Here is an 11,398-nt window from a genome sequence, read left to right as displayed (position 1 = left end):
GCTCAGCAGGTCTGGCAGCATCTGTGAAGAAAAAAATCAGAGTTAACCTTTCAGGTCCAGTGACCCTTCCTCGGAACAGTTCTGAGGAAGAGCCACTGGACGTGAAACGTTAACTCTGATTTTTTTCTTCACGGATGCTGCCAGACCTGCTGAGCTTTTCCAGCAACTTCTGTTTTTGTTCCTGATTTACAGCATCCGCAGTTCTTTCGGTTTTAATTTTCTTTAACTCTGAAAATAGACAGCGTTCGAAAAAAGAGACAATGATCATCAAAGGTGGAGTGGCACATGAAATTACTTAAACTGCTCAAGAGGAGAGCCTGCAGGGTGACAAAAGTTGTCTTGCAAGTTGCAAGTCAAATCCAACGGCTGTTATCTCAGTGTTTTCTCTGACAGCCTGATGGTGACATTGTTCTGTTTTAATGCCACCCTGCCATTGGTAGCTTCACTTCTCAGCTAACTGAATTTGCTGTTCTATGGCTTAATATCTGCACGGCACCTTGCATAGCCAAAAGACAATAGGGATTTCATCTTTTGCCTCTCTACTAGAGATAGCGTTTGATTTACGGCAGAGTCAACGTCTTGTTATCTGTCTGTTTGCCTTGGATGTTTAGAGATTGAGCGGATATTTCTTATTCTTGACTTCTCCACCATGATTCAGTTTCTGCCGACGATCTGCCGAACCATAGCACAGTGATTGATTGTTGAACTATAGGTAGCATGAAGAGGTAGGCCCTAAATCTACATCAACCAGAATGGAGACTCAACCCTGTGTTCTTGTGGTACTCTGACCCACAAGATAAACATCTGGTCTGTGCTCAGATGCCAAGTATGTTTTGGAGAGAAACTAAGATTTGCAATGAAGGGGATGTCATGACCCTTACGTTCAATCTTTGAACATATTTTCTTGCACTTCCAGCAGTGTATGTTATTTCCATTGTCTTCCTGTTTCCGGTAAATTTGGAATAGTGGTGTACTTGTGGTGCTAATCAGGTTAGATTATTGACTGATAACAATTTGAATGCTCCTATGGTATCAATTTTAGCAATGGTGTTACCAGTAAATTTGATTAACATCTAAAATGCTTTCCTTGTCTTTCATTTTTTAATGTGTTACACAGGGTAACTACAATGTCAGGCTGATCACCCCTCGTATCAATCACTGCTTTCTTATTGAGATGTGACTGGTGGTTTTACATGTCCTTCCTGTTGCTAACCTTCCTCACTTAGCCAGGCCTGTAATACACATTGGCCTGCCTGCACAAGTGGCTGGGTGCATCCATGGCGAAGAAGTGAGAAGAACCTACTTATCTCCAAAGTGGGACCTGAACTTAGGCGTCTCTCTTCTTTACTTGCCTGGCCATGAACCTCCCCAGCTCCCTATTAATGTCTCCAGGAAAATGTAGCATGATGGTGTCAAGCATTTGTGCATTGACATTGGCAACAACGATTTCGCTACTGAGTGAAATCCTGAATTATGCCATCAGCAAGGCAATAAGCAGAAGTGATCCCTGATCTACAAATATGTAAGATGACTGCCTATAGTAACACAGTACCATCTTTATGACAGCAGAATATGGGGGACTACTTCCAAGTGTCCTTATTAATAATACAGTATTTACAGCAGTCCTCCAGGCCCTCTGGGCATGTGTAAATTGCGAATACATTTGAGAGAACATCCAAATGATAGGTTTTTGCTTAAATGTCTGTGTTTAGTGAGTGTCTTAAAATCCTTACGTTATTACCTGATCATTCAGTGTGACGTTGACTCAAATAGTAATTTAAACAACAATAGATGTGTGCTACAGATGGACCGAGATTCTTAATGTCTGATTCAGTGGTGTACAAAAACAAATTTATAGTGATACTGAGGCTGCATACTTTACGATATCAAATGCCCATTTGCATTCTGCTGGAAGAATTGCTACTGTCTAAATACGAATGACCCCACTCTGCTATCAGTGCTCCAGAAAGTATTAGCATTTAAAATAAAAGTTATATTTAATGACTTTTTTTTGCCTTCTAATTGTTACTAATGGTGTGGGAAGCAGTAATCAGCACAATTTGAACCTGCCAATCAGAATACATGGGTCCACACCTTCCCTTCCCTCAAGAATCTGCAGAGATTTACACCAACTGTGATTGGTCTAAATTCTGATTTACAGCATCCACAGTTCTTTTCTTTTGGTTTTTATTTACACCAATTGTGTCGCCCTCCACTAATTTGAGTGAACTCTGTGTGGACCAGCAGTCAAAGTTGGTGTCTTCACAGTCTGTGTGTGCCCTTATTGCCTGATAAACTGATTCTACTGTTTGACCCACCATGTGTGTTAATAATTTTGCCTGTTTTACGCATGAATGTGCAGAGGGTACTTGTGGTGCAGTGGTAGTATCCCAACCTCTGGACTAACAGGCCTGAGTTCAGTCCCACCTGCGCCAGAGGTGTCGTAGTTTGTCTGAACAGGTTGGTTAGAAAATATCTACATAAGTGTGCAGTAGGGTCTATTGGCACAGTGGTAACATCCCTGTCTCTGAGCCAGAAGGTCCAGGTTCAAGTCCCATTTGCTCTGGAGGTGTGTTATAACATGTCTGAACAGGTTAAATAAAATAGCTACATAAACATGTAACCTGAAAAGTAGCATTAGAGTGACTTTTACTCCGTGATTGAAGCAGACTTTGTCGCCACATCTAGTCTGAGATGGGTGCCTGATTCTTTTCACCATCTCACAGTGATTAATAATTGAATCTTTTTCAATTAACTCTCTGTACGAGGTTGTAGACTTGCTTGCCGAGCTGGTGGGTTTGGTTGCAGACATTTCATCACCGTGCTAGGTAACATCGTCAGTGCGCCTCCGGTGAAGCGTCGGTGTTCTGTCCCCCTTGTTATTTATATGCCTCGGTTTGCTCGGGTGGGTGGTATTACTTCCAGTTCTGTCTTCTTGAAAAGTTTAAGTCTCTGTTCTTTAAGGTTTTGTCCTTTCTGTCACACTGCTCCTTCTTTACATCAGTGGCATCCTTTATTCCATCATGTAAACCCATCCACTTTCTCGTGAATGATTTCGCTCCACATTCAACAACTGACTTGAGATGGCACAACACCTAGGATTCTCACAATGCAGTCGCTGAATCATTACACCTCAGTCTTGTCTACACCCTGCTGTGTGGGACAATGAAATTATGGTTTCTTTTACTTCTTCAAAGTTGTTTCTTCTATCCCATACAAGGCAAACTGAAAGCTGAAACCAATGGCCTTTTTTTTCAAGCCAACAATGTTGGCCTGAATACGAATAGCCTCCAGTAGAATGCTTGCACATTTCCTCTGGTACAAAGGGTTTTAAAAAAAAGCAGTTTCCTCTTTCTTTTCCACTTAAGAGCTCCTCTCTTTTTATAACTCAGCCAAAAATATGCATACTGCTGCCATATCCAGACGTGTCTTCCAGAACTCAACTAATACTTCTGGGCCGGTTACAATTCTTCTCACATATCTTGCCAAACTTTTTTTCCAGGACTTCCTGCCTTGTGTTTCTGCCCTATTGTTATTACTGCAATCAACATTCTTCTCAATGTCTCTTCTCTGACTCTGTCATCCTATCTGCCTTTCCTGCTCCGTACAGCCTTCCTGTGTTGACTCAAGGGTCTTACTCCAACTTACTCTAACTCATTCTTTCCTTGAAACTGAGGAATGTCTATTAAGAATCTGTAAGTCCTTTGGCACCAGCTCTCTGAGCAATTTAGGTCGTGCCATGCTCCCTACTCTCTCTCCATAAACATACACATTTCTCCTGTACATTCTCATTCTCGATATTTTTGAGTGGAAACAGTTTCTCCCCATCTACTCTGTCCAGACCCCTCACGGTTTTGAATACCTCTGTTACAGCCCCTGTCAGTCATCTATTCTCCAAGGAAAATGCTCTGAACTTCTCTAATCTATCTTCGTAACAAATTCCTCAACCTTGGAACCTTTTTCATAACTTTTTTTTCCCCTGTGCTCTCTCCAATACCACCACACCTTTGTTAAAGTGTTGCCCCAGGACAAAATGCTCTAGTTGAGACTGAACCAATGTTTTATTCAGCTTAGCATTGTCTCCTTGCTGTTCTATTCTATACTTCTATTAATAAAAGCCAGAATGCTGTATGCTCTCTCAACATGTCCTGCTACTTTCAATTACCTATGTATGTATCTACCCAGATCCCCCTCCTCCTGCACCCCCTTGGAGTGGTACCCACTTCTTCCAACATCTCGAGATGTCCTTCTGACCAAAATGAATCTCTTCTTGTTTCTTGTTCTTGTGTTTTTCCAATAAATCCTGCAACTATTTTATTTGCCCAAACCTCTGTGTTAGCTATTTTCTATCATTTCAAGATTTAGAACTCAAATTTAGTGTCACCTAATCACCATGTCATGACTCGCTTCCTTTTTATCTATTGTCTTTCAGTGGAGGTGGTTGCTGACATTTATGGGCTCTGTATTTTCACTTTGTTTCTCAATAATAAAACATGGAGAATATTTTATTTGCCTGAGTTCTCACTGAGCAGAGAGAGCACATTGCATCAGAAACTATTCATATTGCTCCCATGGGTACAAACCTGACTGAAAAACAGAACGTTCCCAGATCCAGGCAGCATCATCACAAGAGTTTTACCAGGTATGTCACGTTTCATTGAAGAAAATTGCTACCCTGAATGAGGCTTCTGCGTATTTTAAAAATAGTGAACTAATAGTTGACTTTGAAACTTGACCAGCTCCCTTGTTGGTAATCTGACTTAGCTGAATAAACACCTTTGAAGTGTCATTCCTGTTATCACATTGAAATTGTGGCACTCAATTTGCATACAGCAAGCCCCGCAACAGCAATGAGCAAATGTCCTAACTTTCTACATTTCTGATTTTTTTTAAACTTGATCCAACAATGATGCTTTTGCTTCTCCATATGTTGGCAGATTCAGTTTTTGCCTGTCCAACTTTGATGAGTTTGTGATCATTTCAGAGTGCCAAGTTGCTGCTGAAATGCCTGTGCAGTCGGTGATGGAACTTGAGCAATGCAAGCACAATGGGACATATGTTATCTGCTGGTGGTTGCAAACCTTCTCTATTTAACCATTTTCCCACAAGTTGCATCTGTTGGTTTGTGTTGTGGTTCAGACTTCAAGTCCTGGGAATTAATTGTTCTAGTGAGGCTTGAATAGCTGGGATGCTGCTTTCTGTGGGAATAATAGTTTTATTGGGTTCTGTGGAATGTACATCTACTCCATCTCAAAAATAATGCATTTTTTTAAAGGACTTGAATTGTGATAATTGTTAAAAGCACCAACACAGATATAAAATATTGGCCCTCCTTTCAGTTTTGGATTCGAGGCGTTTCCAGGGGGAGTTTGTTGAACAAAGGCTGTACTCCCTCATGGCTTTGAGGGTGTTATGGTGGGAGGTAGGTGTGGAAATAGTTGTATTACAGGGGGTGGGCATTCATGGGGATCTGGGGAACTGATTTGTTGATTTGTTTGTAGTTCAGAGTTGGAGATTGGACAGTGCAAATATTGAAAATTCAGAATAATTTCAGAGCAATTAGATTAAACCATTACCGTTTTTAAAACATTTTAACATGTCAGTTGGGAACCTGGTTTGAAACAATGGGACATTAGGAGCTGGCTGGTTACTGTAGCTCATGACTGACTAGACTGAATGCTGATGTACAAAATGAAGATAGTTTTAAGTTGTGTACTACTTGGATAGCTCCATCTTAAAGGCTCACACAGTGGGATATCAACATGCATTTTTTTGTTAGTTTATTAGACTAAGGTACAGGTAACATCACTGTAGTTTTTTCAGACTATAGGGCTGCTCTGTTATGAGAGAGATGACTAGTGGTGGTATAACCAGAGGGTCAGTATGCTTCAGGCAAGGATAGAGATTGAGAAGGAGAATCCTTAATGGTAACCTCAGCGAGTGTGGGAATTAAACCCACACAGTTTGCATCACTCTGCATTGCAGGCCAGCCAAACAGCCAACCTATCCCCAGTGTATTATATGAATGTAAGAGGAAACCATTTTTACCTGTAAATCCAAGGTAAAAGTGTTGGGAGAAAGCTGCCATTTGTCAGGAGTACGTTTTTTTGTTTTCTATCCGAGACTCAGAGTCATACACTACAGAAATTGCCCTTCGGCCAACCAAGTCTGCACCAATAAAAAATAAAACCAATTTGCACTAATCCCACAATCCAGCACTTGGTTCATCCACTTGAATTTTAGACATTCCAAAGGCTCATTGTGAAGTTGTGAGGTTCCCCGCCTCAGCTAAGTTTCCAAACAGTGCATTCCAGATCCCCGCCATCCTCTGGGTGAAGAACTCTTTCCTCAAATCATCTCAAACTCTGTCTTTCACCTTAAAATTATGCTCCCTCATTACCGACCCTTCAACTAAGGGGACCAGCTGCTTCCTCTCCACCCTGTCCACACCAGTCCTACTCTTTAGCACCTCAATCAGGAGCCCCTTAGCATTCTCTGCTCTAAGGAAAACAACCCAAGCTTATCCAGCTTCTCTTCATAACCGAACTGCCATGTCTTCTTCAGGGTCATTCAAAGGCTGGTTGAAAACATTTGTAAATGTGTCTATTTTTTTCTCCCTCCTGCCCATTTTTCCAGTTCATATTTCTGAGCAAATATGTATTAACACTGGTAGATTTGCTTCTGCCTCCTTCTTTCTTTGTTGGAGTACTTGTGTGTCTTTGTACCCATGTCATCATGCCCAGCATAATGCCACATGCTCAGAATAGGACAGTAAAAGCCTCCTCTCTCCATTTTTTTTTTGTTTTGGGACTTTCCTGAAAAGGGATGTCATGGTTAGCGAAGCTTTCCAACAATAAGGGTTTTAGATAAACTGAGCGTTTTTTTTTCCCAATCCTTTTTGGTGAATTTGGTCAGATCAAGGCAGTAACTGAGCTCATTCAAGGTTAAGCAGCAGAATGCAGTCACCGTCTTCTAGAACATTCTTTGTTGTCTCAGCAAACATCCCCCAAACCTCAGTCTTCATCCCTGCCCTTGGTTTCTGTGTCCATTTTGGTTCATTTCCTCATTGTTGCATCCTCTCGCATCCTACTGTACCTGTGGGTGAGATGTGCTGTAAACTTGCATGTTCGACATCAAATGCCTCCTTATTGGCAGTTTTGAGAAGTGCAAAACCACTTCTTTGATTTTGCATCCAATCAGAAAATTTAAATTATACAGGGGGAAATAAAGAAGTGCACAGCCTCAAGTGGAGCTGTGACTCTCGAATGTATTTTCCTGCTTTAGTTTGAAAGTAAAGCAATTGACTGAAACAGAAATGCAGCACAGTTTCTTGCACAGCTAAACTGGCCTCAGCAATGTTTGCAGCCATACTTGTCAAGTCAGGTCTAGTCCTGTCAAGTATGCTATTTGTACGTAAACACTTCGCAGAAGAGATATGGCAGTGTCATCATCATGTTACTGGGCTAATAATCAAAGGGATCTGACTTTCAATCACGTTCTAACGTTTTGAGAATTTAGATTCACTTTTATAGATTTTGAAGCATTGAACATTGAAAATAACATTGAAGCTCTCGGACTGACGTAAATGTTCATCTGGTTCCCTACTGCCCTGTTTAGGGAAGGGAGCTCTCTCTCCTGCCCGACCTAGCCTAGATATGAGTCTAGTCCCACAATAACATGGTTGGCTCTTAGATGTTGTCTTAGGTGTCATAGCAAGTCACTAAATTATATTAAACTGCTGCAATATTGTATACTTCAGAGTGAAGCAGTTCACGAAGGATGTACCACTAGAAATGGGCAATAAATGTCGCTCTTAACAGCGATAACATCTTGAGATTGACTTTTTAAAAATACTATTGCATCTTTGGAAAGGAGATTTCTTGCACAATTGTGTACATAGGCAGTTGAATGTTTAAAAGCAATAGCCGCATCACTTGGACATCACGCAGGCTAGAATAGAAATGTGCTATTATTGTCAAAATTTCTTTGTAATTTGTTTTGTTTGAGATACCATCACAGTTTACTTCCAATAATGTTCATGTACCGCTTCTGGCCAGATCTTTGGTTCAGAAACTGTGCTCTGACCACAAATAAATAAATCAGAAATATTGTGCTTCTAGAGTGAAATTTCATAAACTTAGAATGCCCCAAAATGCTTTACATCTAATGAAATACTTTTGAAGTATAGCCATTGTTGTAATGGAATAAACATGCCTGTAACTGTGTAACTGTGAGTTTGGAGACATGACAAGTTAAGCTACACGTTTATTTTAGTGGAAAAGCTCAGCAGGTCTCACAGCATCTGTGGAGAGAAATCAGAATTAATGTTTCGGTTTGAGTGACCCTTCCTCAGAACCTAAGGGTCACTCAATCTGAAATGTTAACTCAGATTTCTCTCCACAGATGTTGTCAGACCTGCTGAGCTTTTCCAGCAACCTCTATTTTTGTCTCTGATTTACAGTATCCGCAGTTCTTTCGGGTTTTGTTTATTTTAGTGCTTTAACTGAGGAATAATAAGTGGTAATTACTGATGAGGGGTAATTTGTGCTCTCTTCTTGGAAACAGTGCCATAAAATTATTCATATTCAGCTTGAAAGGGCAGATAGGTCTTGATTTAGTGTGTTATATGAAAAGTGAGTTCCCCGATGGTGCAGCTTTTGCATTGGCAATGTAGGCCTGAATTTTATGCCTGAAGTGGAACAAGAATATCTGACTTAGAGTCAAGGCTGCTAGTACTGAGCCAGGTCTGAAGTGTGAAGCTGCAGAGAAACGCGGTGGATTTGCACTCCATGGTTTCACTGGTATCCAGTCTTGGGCTTTTACTGCTGATCCCAGGAGTCTACCGTAACCACCTCTGCACCAGCCCTTCTGCTGTTGTCAATCTATAGGTAATCCCATTGCACCTCCTCCTGTAGCTCCCTCTTCTCAGCTATTGGTAGCGATGGTTGTTTACCTTACAGACACCTTCGCCCAACTTACAAGAGCTCAAGAAATAGAAGTGTACCACACAGGTTGTGGTGCCTTCATCACCATGCAGTATAATCATGGCTGATCTTGAGTGTCATCTTGAGTTTCCTACTTGCATCCCATGGTTCTGTGAGAGACCAAAATTTGCCTCTTCCAGCCTTAAATATAGTCAGAACTGCTCCCCCACCACCCCCCTGCCACCCCGCCACCATGGTAGGGAGAATTCTAAAGACTCATATCCCTTTAGTGAAGAAATCTTTCCTTATCTCAGGGTCTGCTACAACTCCTGCTCTGCCTTTCAGTCTTGTAAACACTTTGTGACGGGATTGTAGAATATTTTGCATAGGCACTGAACAAACTACAGAATTCTCGTCTACCTCCACATTCAGACAGATATCAAATTGTACCAATGGAAAAATGGTAGGGGAGACCTTTAGATGATATTGCAGATGTAACAATGTATGGTTCTATTGGCGTTACAGACTTGGAAAAAAAAATCCTTTTGTGCCATGTGGGCATCATTGGTAAGGTCAGGAATGGTTGCCCATGTCTAATTGTCCTAGAACTGACTGGTTTTGCATGGCCATTTCAGATGGCACTTCAGCCAATGAAGTGCTTTTTTTCTTTGCACTTCATGAAGTGCAAGCATTGCTTAAATGTAGGAAATGCAGCAGTCAATTTGCGCATAGCAAACACCCAACAAGATAATGACCAGAAAAAGACCACTGTTTTACAGTACTGTTTGGTGAGGGAGAAATGTTGGCCAGGACACCAGCTCCTTTTTGAAATAATGCTGGGAATATTTCTGTCCACCTGACAGGGCAGGTGGGGACCTGGTTTAAATTCTAACTGAGCCATCAATATCTCTAACAGAGCAACAGTCCCCCAGACCTACACTGACCTGTCAGGCCGGAAACATTGCTGTGTGGTGGGGAAAGGTGCTGTGCGGCAAAAAAAAACTGGCTTTTCAACAATCCCTGGTACAGAGTAGCTGCTATCACTTGGTTTAAGAACCTCTCCTTTGGAGACTGTATCTCCCCCAGCCTCTCCACGGCAAACCATTTGGTGGGGAGAATGGATTTAGGGATGCATTACTGAGGTTGCATTTTTTTTCCTCTGGGATATACTGGCACTTTACACCAATGGCAGTGCAGGGTAACAAGGTGTAGAGCTGGATGAACACAGCAGGCCAAGCAGCATCAGAGGAGCAGGAAGGCTAACGTTTCGGGCCTAGACCCTTCTTCAGAAATGGGGGACGGGAAGGGGGTTCTGAAATAGATAACAAGGTGTAGAGCTGCAGGGTGTTCTGTCTTTACATCATGGGCCTGAAGGCTGTTTAATTTTAGCTTCTGACCCTTTGAGCTTTGATTCCAGTCTGAAACCAATCAAAGACCTTGAGTGCGAGGCTGAATTTACATCATGCTGTACATCTGAGCTTTGGCTATTCATCATTTTCTGTTACACACTTAAAAAAATTAAGGCTGTAATTTCTGATTTATAAGCTGCTTATTCCTTTTATTCAAATGTTGTCAGCTGGCACAAAGCTGAGCCTCCTCTACTGTTGAATTGGACCCATTCTAAAAGATTGTATCTTTTAAGAGATTGTATCTTTTAGAAAATGAACTTGTACCTGAAGGTTGTGGATTTGAAAAACAGCTCTTTAAAAACAGCCTGTATGAGACATACAACTTCATTGACCTCTCTATTTCGAATGTGTGCTAATGTAGTATTTTTTGTGACAGATGATTACAACTGAGCAGACTTGTACAGAGAATGTATACAGAGAAATGAGAGAGGTGGGATAAGCTCATAAATCGAGCAGCTGCTTAATGGGAATAGATGATTCCTATCAATTACTTTTCTGACTCGTGAATGCTTGTATTTAAACACACCTTGTCATTCAAAATGTCCTTGCTTCACACTGGGGCTGCAAACTCAATGTGAAACGTGCATACATGGGGGACAGGGTGAGAATGCTGATTCTGAGCATATTTGAATTAAGAAAAAATATCAAATCCTGGACTTCGAACGGGAGGACCCTTTTACAGTGTAAAGCTGATCTGAATTTACAGCAGCGATGCACGAAAGGTCAAAGTCCGTCTGGGCTGACAAGCACCAAATAGCATATTGATTAGAGAGCGAGAATTAATTTGGTGAGTCATTGCAAAAAAATAGCATTCTTTTCCTCTGTCAGATCAAACTAACCAGAATGGAGAATGTAAAAGCTTTTCATCAGGTATGGGTTGAAGGCTCTTCAAGTTTCATTAGGAAAGGTATGAGGAAGGACAAGAACTGACTATTATCTTTTTGGAGATTTCTGCTGAGGGGAATCATCAGATGATTTAGCCATAAGACTTACCAAGTTGGTCTATTCTTTTATAATGTTTTCCACCTTCAAAACACAGTAACTGTAGTGAATAGAAATATTTGT

General features: G+C 41.2%; 1 protein-coding gene across 4 annotated transcripts in view; it reads left to right on the top strand.

Annotated features, from left to right (window-relative positions):
- elf1 (E74-like ETS transcription factor 1) overlaps positions 1 to 11,398 on the top strand; it is a 263,211-nt gene that overhangs the window by 135,823 nt on the left and 115,990 nt on the right. The window contains exon 1 of one of the 4 annotated variants that reach the window (XM_048605139.1): positions 4,563 to 4,642. The exons of the other annotated variants lie outside the window; for them this stretch is intronic. The gene's annotated coding sequence lies outside the window, so the exon portion shown is untranslated. Of the gene's footprint in view, positions 1 to 4,562; positions 4,643 to 11,398 lie in introns of those variants that run through there. 4 annotated transcript variants of the gene reach the window in all.

The sequence above is a fragment of the Rhincodon typus genome, chromosome 14 (genome assembly GCF_021869965.1).
Source record: "Rhincodon typus isolate 14 chromosome 14, sRhiTyp1.1, whole genome shotgun sequence".
Taxonomy (NCBI): Eukaryota; Metazoa; Chordata; class Chondrichthyes; order Orectolobiformes; family Rhincodontidae; genus Rhincodon; species Rhincodon typus.
This window is presented reverse-complemented; position numbering and strand designations above follow the sequence as displayed.